The following is an 8,141-nucleotide window of genomic DNA, read 5'->3' as shown; positions in this document are numbered from 1 at the left end:
TTGTCATAGAATATTGTGCATAAAATTCCTATTCATATGTACATATATACGTAAATATGTATGTGCCATTATACAAGTACCTAACAGGATGTGCATTCACGTAAAATACACCCTCAACACGCAATCCTTGAAGTGCCAAATGCTATAAATATACCAAAAAGAACCAGAAGCATAGTTGCCAAGCGAATTTGACACCGATTTGTCTGTAAATAAAAGCAAAAATCACGAATACCAAAGTTTCTAAAAATAGCTGCGTAGCATTATAATTGCAAAAAAAGAAAAATGAAAAACTCAACATCAATGGCAAGCAAACTAAATTACAAAAATAACCAAACCAATAAACGGAAGCATAAGAGTAACTAACAGCAAGAAAAAAAACGACACGCGAAGTGAACGCAAAAAACCCTTTCGAGGACATAAACGCAAGGAAAGGACACTCTGTGTGACGTCAACAATGCGAACGAACAACGCTGAGCCAACGCATAACGGTGCACCAATGCAGCCAGTTACACCGTGAGACAAATGAAATTGTCTGCGAATAAAAAGCTGGGTATAGAAACAGAAATAGATACATGAGATTTGACAAAAAAAAAGCATTCTAAAATCCTCGCACCCTTAGACAAGCGGATTATCGTTTCTAGCTCGCGCATAAAACCATGTAAAGTCGCTATCAAAAAACATAAAAAACTCAAAAAAGCATTAAGGGACCAGCTGAAAAACGTTAATGGCTATATCAATGCTTTATGCTCGCACTTTTATTTGCGTTCGGTATTCTTCAATTGTTTGTGTGTGTGTGTATGTGCGTTTGTGTTGCTGACTGTCCGTCAAGGCTATACGTGTATTACCCTAAAACGTTTTAATGTCGCGGCTGCTGTTGCAAACGACCAACATTCATAAATCCTAAAGCTGTGTAATAGTTACGTATGCACATTAGGGTGGTCCAAAAAAACAATGAAGTCTGAATTTTGATTATTATTGTTAAGTTTCCTGAAGAGAAGCAGAGTTTTCTGATCGAAAAATATTTATTTATTTTTAAGAATTCGAAATTGTTTTTTTTTTACATATAAAATACAAACCAACCAAACTAAACCAAAAACTCTAAATAATATATTTTCACATGTATTTTCGGCCCACCCTAATGTACATAGTGCCTGCGGTTGGGAATGATAAATGCGATTAAATAGCATGAGTGTGTGACGCTTTCGTGTTTCTGTCTAATGCATTTCTTTGGCACGGCACACGAATTGTTGTAATCAGTAATTTCTTGATCGTCTGCTGCTTCTGCAACTACGGTTGACATTAATTGTTATGTCGTGAGATTTGTATTACATACAATGCGGAGATTTTCTGTGTGAGTTCTTGAAGACTAAATACATTTGTGTGAAAAAGTCCCAGAGACAGCCGACAGAGTTGGTGGCCGAAATCTGCCTGAGAAGTCTTCCTGAGGAATCGATTGGGGGGCTCATCCTGGCGAGTAATAGTGGGATTCAGAGCTCGTGTCCTCTAATCTTTCACATAGGCAGGTTAAAATAGTACTGGTGGGCAAAGGGAACTCTGATCTTACGGCTTAGTATACGCCAGGAAAATTCGATTAGATCTCGACTTCTAGGAATCCTGTTAGTCTGGATTTTCTCACGAACGAGCCCCAAATTACTCCTTTGTGTTCACTTTCCGGGTAATCCATAACCAGTGAGAGTCAGCATCAAACATGAGGACTTAAAATTACTTAGCGACCACCGCCCTCCGTCCAAGGTAGGCAATCAACTCGGTCAACTTCTTAAATGCTTCGTGTACTTCGTGTACCGATGGGGTCACTTCTGCTGAGCAGAAAAAAAAATTGGCGTTGTGGCACTGATATGTCGCGGGAGCTGCTTGTGCATGGGCTATGTCAGTCATAAAGCTTTGAAGGGGCGTAAGAGGTTTTTTTTTACTCAGGACAGGCAAGGACTCTAATGGCATTTCAAACCAACCAGTCTCCCATTATTTCTTTTCCAATCTCCGCGTTCATTATTGATCAGTCTCAGTCTCTAATAACGCCTTCCGTCAGACAATCATACACTATGGACAGCCTGGAAGTAAAAGTCGAACTAGTCCGGTCTATCTGTCGCTTACATCAAAGCTGGATGAAAAAGTAAATGAAGACGTCTTCTATGAGGAATACTCCATCAACCTCGAATTTCGGCTTCCAAATCACTGCAGTGTGATTACTAGACCTTGCCACCCAGAAGACTGGAAATGGAATTGAACTTTAATGTGTTAGCTAACACGAATTGAATTCAATTTAGTAAAAAAAGGGTAACACAGCGAAAATGTCATATATGAACGAAAACGTTAACGAAGGCATGCACACCATCAGCGCATAAAAAATTCTGAAACATTGGAGCTACATGGACCCTAGAGAGCACCGCTCTCTCTCTACATAACGCGCAATTGAAAATATTCAGCGCTAACGTGCACAGTAATGCTGGTACGTAGATGTAGTAAAGTTAAGCATTTTTTATAATTTTTTTTATTTTTTTTTTGTGTTTCAGCAGTGCTCCCCAATTTGTTGCTGTTGCTTGCTGTTGGTACATGGTACATGTACCTTTTTACAACTTTTTTTGTTGTAGTTTTCGCTGGCACATTTTTTGTTGTTGCGCATTTACGTCATCGTTTCAATGGAAGCATAGTTTAATGGCATTTCTCCAAAAATAACAACAACAAAAATAGCTCAAAAACGTACACCCGCATGCAGTTAAATATGTGAATGTATTTATATGCTCGTACACACACAATTAAGAGTCCGATGTTGTGGTTGTTGTTGGTGGCGCCAAAAACGAACGATAGCAATACCGGGGCCGACACACTCTTGCCATACAGACAGTCTCATATAAAAATATACATATGTAAGCGTGTAGTTAATGTGTGCATGGCGGAAAAATTGCAAGGGAAACAGGCCATCCGCAAGTCAGCTGATTTTTTGGATGCCAGGTGTATGTTCCGTTTTTTTTTTTTAGTAGACGACTGGAAAGTATTCAGAAAACTTTGAAAATACTGATTAACTTTTCATGCAGCTATGAAAAGTATTTTTTCGGCGTTCAAAAATAACTAAAAAGTAATTTTTGTAACTAATTCAGGCAGTTTTAGATTTATTGAGTAGTAGTAGTATTTTTTTGTAACCCTCTCTGCACTGTAAGCCTATAGAAAAATATTTTAACGGCGAACTGAGAGCATCCTTCTGTTTTTCGAAGCTATTAAAAAAACATATGAGTATTCCTTACGTATCTAATTATATATATTTCTCTAAAAAACCCTGGTCCTTATGTTAAGTATTCTAAGAAATATTTTTTCAAAAAATGTTTTTTTTTCTAAAAATAATTGTATTCTGAAAATTACGCATTTTCCCCCCAAATTTTGTTTCTATAAATACATTTCTTCCTTAAAAAAATTACTTTTCTAAAACTCTATCTATCTAATTACATATACAGATTTATATACTCCAATATTTTTTCCCTAAAAACCTTGGTCCTTATGTTTAGTATTCTAAGAAATATATTTTCAGAAAAGGTTTTTTTTCTAAAAGTTAAGCATTTTTCCCCAAAATTGTTTTTTTTCTATATACGCATTTGTTCCTTATAAAATTGGTTTTCTAAAACTTTACGCCTTTTCTATTTTTTTTCCTTAAAACACTTTCCCTAAAAAGTTTTTTCTAATAACTTGTTTCTATATAAATAAATATATGTTTTCCCTCATTTTTGTAAAATTGTCAAGTTTTGGTAAAAATATTAATTTCTTTAATTTTATGATAAATAAGGTGACTAAGAACTAGGCAATTCAAAAACAATGAGCGGAAAGAGTATTTGGCATAAAATCTTCCCTTGGTCTCGAAGGGGTTAATGTGTCGAAAATTTCCAGATATAAAATATACATATAAAACAAATTATGAGTTTAAAAATGTTGCATTTACTTTTTTAAAACTTTATAAATTTTAAAATATGAGAATAGAATCATTAGCCGTCATCGATTCGCCAAAGTGGCGAAACGAACGAACTCAATGAGGCACACCCAAACTCGTTATCGTCCATCATTGTTAGCTAATTTTTTTGTTACATAGCGAGCATAGATCATAACAAAAATAACAAAATTTATTCTTGAAATTTTTTTTAACTGGTAGAAGGATATTTTTTAGAATTCGACAATTTTAGAAAATTTTAATTTTTTCTCAAATTGTAGTTGACAATTTTAATGGTATTTTTGTTATAGTATTCATATTAATTTAATAATAAAAGCATTTAAAAACACCCCAGGAATGGGTTATGCGCTGGGAGCCGCAACGTAAAAACAATTACCAATGAAAAGATTAAAAATGCTTTGAATGACTGTTTATGTAACGAGTAGATTGTAGGCAGTATCTCTTCGCACTTTGTCAGTGTCACCAGTGTCGGAATTCTTCGGCTTAGCGAGTGTCACCTGTGCCGCCAGTCTACCAGTGTCGGAAGTCATCGGCTCCATTGGGGAAAAAATTAATCCCTATAAAAATTTTTTATTTAAATATTGCATTACTTTTCTGTGATTTTTATTTTTTTTTCTAATTTGTGCTATATTATATATAATTAAATTTGTTTTACATTATATTTTTTATTTTTTTATTTTATTTTCAACTTTTTTATTTTTAAATTTTTCCCCACCCTAACATTATTAAGATTCCCATATCTACACATGTAGTTCTCTCGTGAATCTCTTTGCGCTCTAAAACAACAACTTTCAGTTCTAACTGTGTTTTAGTAGCACACATGTAACGCATATACCGTTATAATGGGCACTAAAATCCCATGCTTGCATTTAGTATAAATACGATATAATCTTTTACACTTCCAATAGCGTCATTCCAGCGACATAGAGAATCAGAGAGTTATGAAAAGAAAACGAAAAAATGCGTGCAAAATTTGGAGCGCAAACTAGAAAGAACAAATTTAAAATTTGCAGATTGTTGACGCTGTCAAAACTCTCACAAACCCTCCTACTGCTAGCATTTCTTTGTTTTTCTCCGCTCAAACAACTACTACGGCTTTCATTACTTTTACTGCTGTCCTCACATTTTATGCGCCTTCCCAGATTTGCATATTTTTTAATTTTTTCTTGCTTTGTATTTTCTGTTTTTGATCCTTTTCGTCTACTTTACGTTTTTTTTATTCCTCCCATCTCTGCTCTATACTCTTATAAGCTTCCACTTTTCTCTCTCTTACTATAATTCTCTTCGTTTGTTAAAATTTTTCACTCTTCTTTCTTCATACCTTTTCCAACGTCCTTTCGCCAAATTATTTTGACTTGTCACCGAGAAATCCGCAACGCTGTCGTCTATGTCGTTCATCGACGCTTTCACCTCGGACTTCTTGTCTGACCTGCGCGTATGACGTCTATTGATTTGCGTAATAATCTACCGATAGAAATAACAAAAGCAAAAAGCAATAATATTAACAAACACCTTTTACTGTCATTACGATATTGCATGACAAGTATTAACTGCGAAGGCAGTAAGCAAAAAAACGACAGACAATCACCGAAACTGTGTTAACAGCAGCAAAAACATATATGTACGTATGTATGTATGTATGCATATATTTAAGTATGTACAAAAACAAAAATTTGCAGCGTTTACAACATTCCTTAAACATTGTTGTTGTGTTTACATCTCTTTCTTTTCCTATCCATTACATATTTATTTCAATCGGTTGTCCGTTTGTGCCCACCGTTGGGATTTGTTTGCTCACAGTGTCTGTTTTGTTGACAAAACTGTTTTGTGTTTGCATTTAAGCCTTTTTTGTATTGCTATTTTTTTCTTTGCTTTTCTCTTGTTTCGTCGTCGCTTTATCACTGCTTAATAGCAAATGTTTGTAAACTATTTTTGTTTGCATCTGTGGCAATCTTTTGATGGGCTTGTAAAGTAACCACAAGTGTAAACTACACTTTTTAATTGATTTTCTGCTATTTCTAAATACGAATGTGCATCCATATGTAAGCATGGATAAGGAAGGTAGTTTGAAATTTATGTAGAAAGCAATACAACTTTCCGCATACAAATGTCCTTCAAAACGTATTCTTAGGTTATGCTAGATTTCCACTAGGCATTAAATGGCAAAAATGACAAATGACAAAGTCGGGCATTTAAAAAAAATCATGTCATTACATTAAAAAAATGTTCATTAAATTCATTTACACGTGGCATTATTTTAAATGGCATACATTTTTTGTCATTTCAATGCCTAGTGGAAATTCGGCATTAGTAAATGAGGTGAGCTCCTGTGAAAAAAATTCAGAAGAAAGAACATCAGCCCTTCCAACTAAATCATACTTGAGAGTATTCTTCCTTGCCGGTTGACAGTCATGTTCGCTTTAAATATTTTCACATTGATTGCTTCTTCAATAGTGGAAACTTCTGTCAAACAAATGCTTCAGACAACTGCAAGATGAAGCTTGGGGCCTGAGCTTGACTTAATTTGACTGTACAAATTATTCACATTCGTATATTGCTTCACTCATCGCTTGGAGGAATACCCATTTCCTTTCCGGCATTTATTAGGTCGAGACGTTCAAAGATTAGCTATTTTAAAAGGCTGGGTTGAAAGAGTAAAATTTTTCAGTAGGGTGAATTAGTCTTACCTGTACTAGATATGAGTATGTAGGTATGTTCTGAGCTACCTCACTGGCACTACTGCATCCTTCTTCAGACTTAAGTATGATTTAAAAAATCCAATAGTAGGCAAGATACTCATATTCATTCCCTCGCTGATGCTACAACCATACTGAGCAATTGACTAGTTGATTTCATTTGGTCCTTTACTTTCTGGTGAGTGAGGTGGCCACTGTACTTTCAGAATCAATACCAAGTATATAGCTAGCCAACCATTTGGTTAGACACTTTCACTCGGACTCAGAATTGTCCAATGTGAGTGCCCTTTTTAAGCGAGTGTCAGGAGGAGACATGTTCCCATAAACGAGAGAATAGCTAAGTACTTTCAAGTCGTTATTCTACTGACCGAATTACTATCCCTAATGAAACCGAGGAGATCCAACAATTCCACCTCCGCTCTCTTGCCCAGACTGTTGAGGAAGCGTGAACCATCTTGTTTGAGGCGCTTCGTCTGAGTAGATCTGTACAACGACACAGAAAATGGTTAATTGACTCTTCCTCATCCTTCCTTCCTTGGCTTGTGGTATTGGTTATAGGCTTATTATAACATTATGAGTTTTTTTTAATCTAGTGACCAGCCTTATTTGTTCTTGGATTTTTGCAAAATCCGATATGCATGAAATGAATGCTGCCTCTTTTTTACATCTGCAACAGCTGCAAGATAATTTTGATTCGTATATTTAACTCTGAAAGGACACTTGTCCATATTTGAAACTTTATAAACATCGTGCTATTTTTCATTATGTTTAAGTCCAGAACAGCTTGCAAGTGAACTGATTGAACACAGAGAACTTGTAACCACAACCCCATCTTCGCTATAGAATCGTCCAATGCTTTTGTCTCTCATGGGTCTGCTCTATAATTAATTCAGCGCCCAGAGAATCTCTTAACATACATAGGTAATATGTTAGTTGTAAAATTGTGTTTGAAGCTGTAGCAGGAAATATGCTCCGTTTCCTTCTTAAGTTTCTGAAAAAAAAATTTTTTCTGTAAAAATACGCAGGGTCTTCCATGTCCAAAAAAGATATGTTTCTATTCTGAAAAAGTTGTTTCGGATACAGAACCAAAAGCTTCATCCCTCATTTACTCTCAAAATGTGGCAAATAAACAAGTAATCTTTCAATGTTACTCATACGTAGTGTTGCCCCTTTCAAGCATAAAATATAATTTCTTATCGAAGATAAGAATGTAAAACAAGACAGTGTTAATTTATTTAACTCAAGCGCACGCACAAGCAAACTTGCGTGTAGTTCTTAACTGGCCGCAGGGACAATTCCAAATTTGCACTCCAATCAGAATCACCAAAGCAAATGCTTGCCCTTGCATTATTAAGCCCTCATGCAAAAAAAAACATGTTTTGTAGTTCAATTTGCAATTTTATGTGTATGTAGGTATTTACATACATACACGCACTCATTCACCAAATATGTATCTATGTATTTTTGTCCATGCTTTGACGACATATTTCTAC

The sequence above is a fragment of the Rhagoletis pomonella genome, unplaced genomic scaffold (assembly GCF_013731165.1).
Source record: "Rhagoletis pomonella isolate Grant_MI unplaced genomic scaffold, Rhpom_1.0 Rhpom_scaffold_00008, whole genome shotgun sequence".
NCBI lineage: Eukaryota > Metazoa > Arthropoda > Insecta > Diptera > Tephritidae > Rhagoletis > Rhagoletis pomonella.
This window is presented reverse-complemented; position numbering follows the sequence as displayed.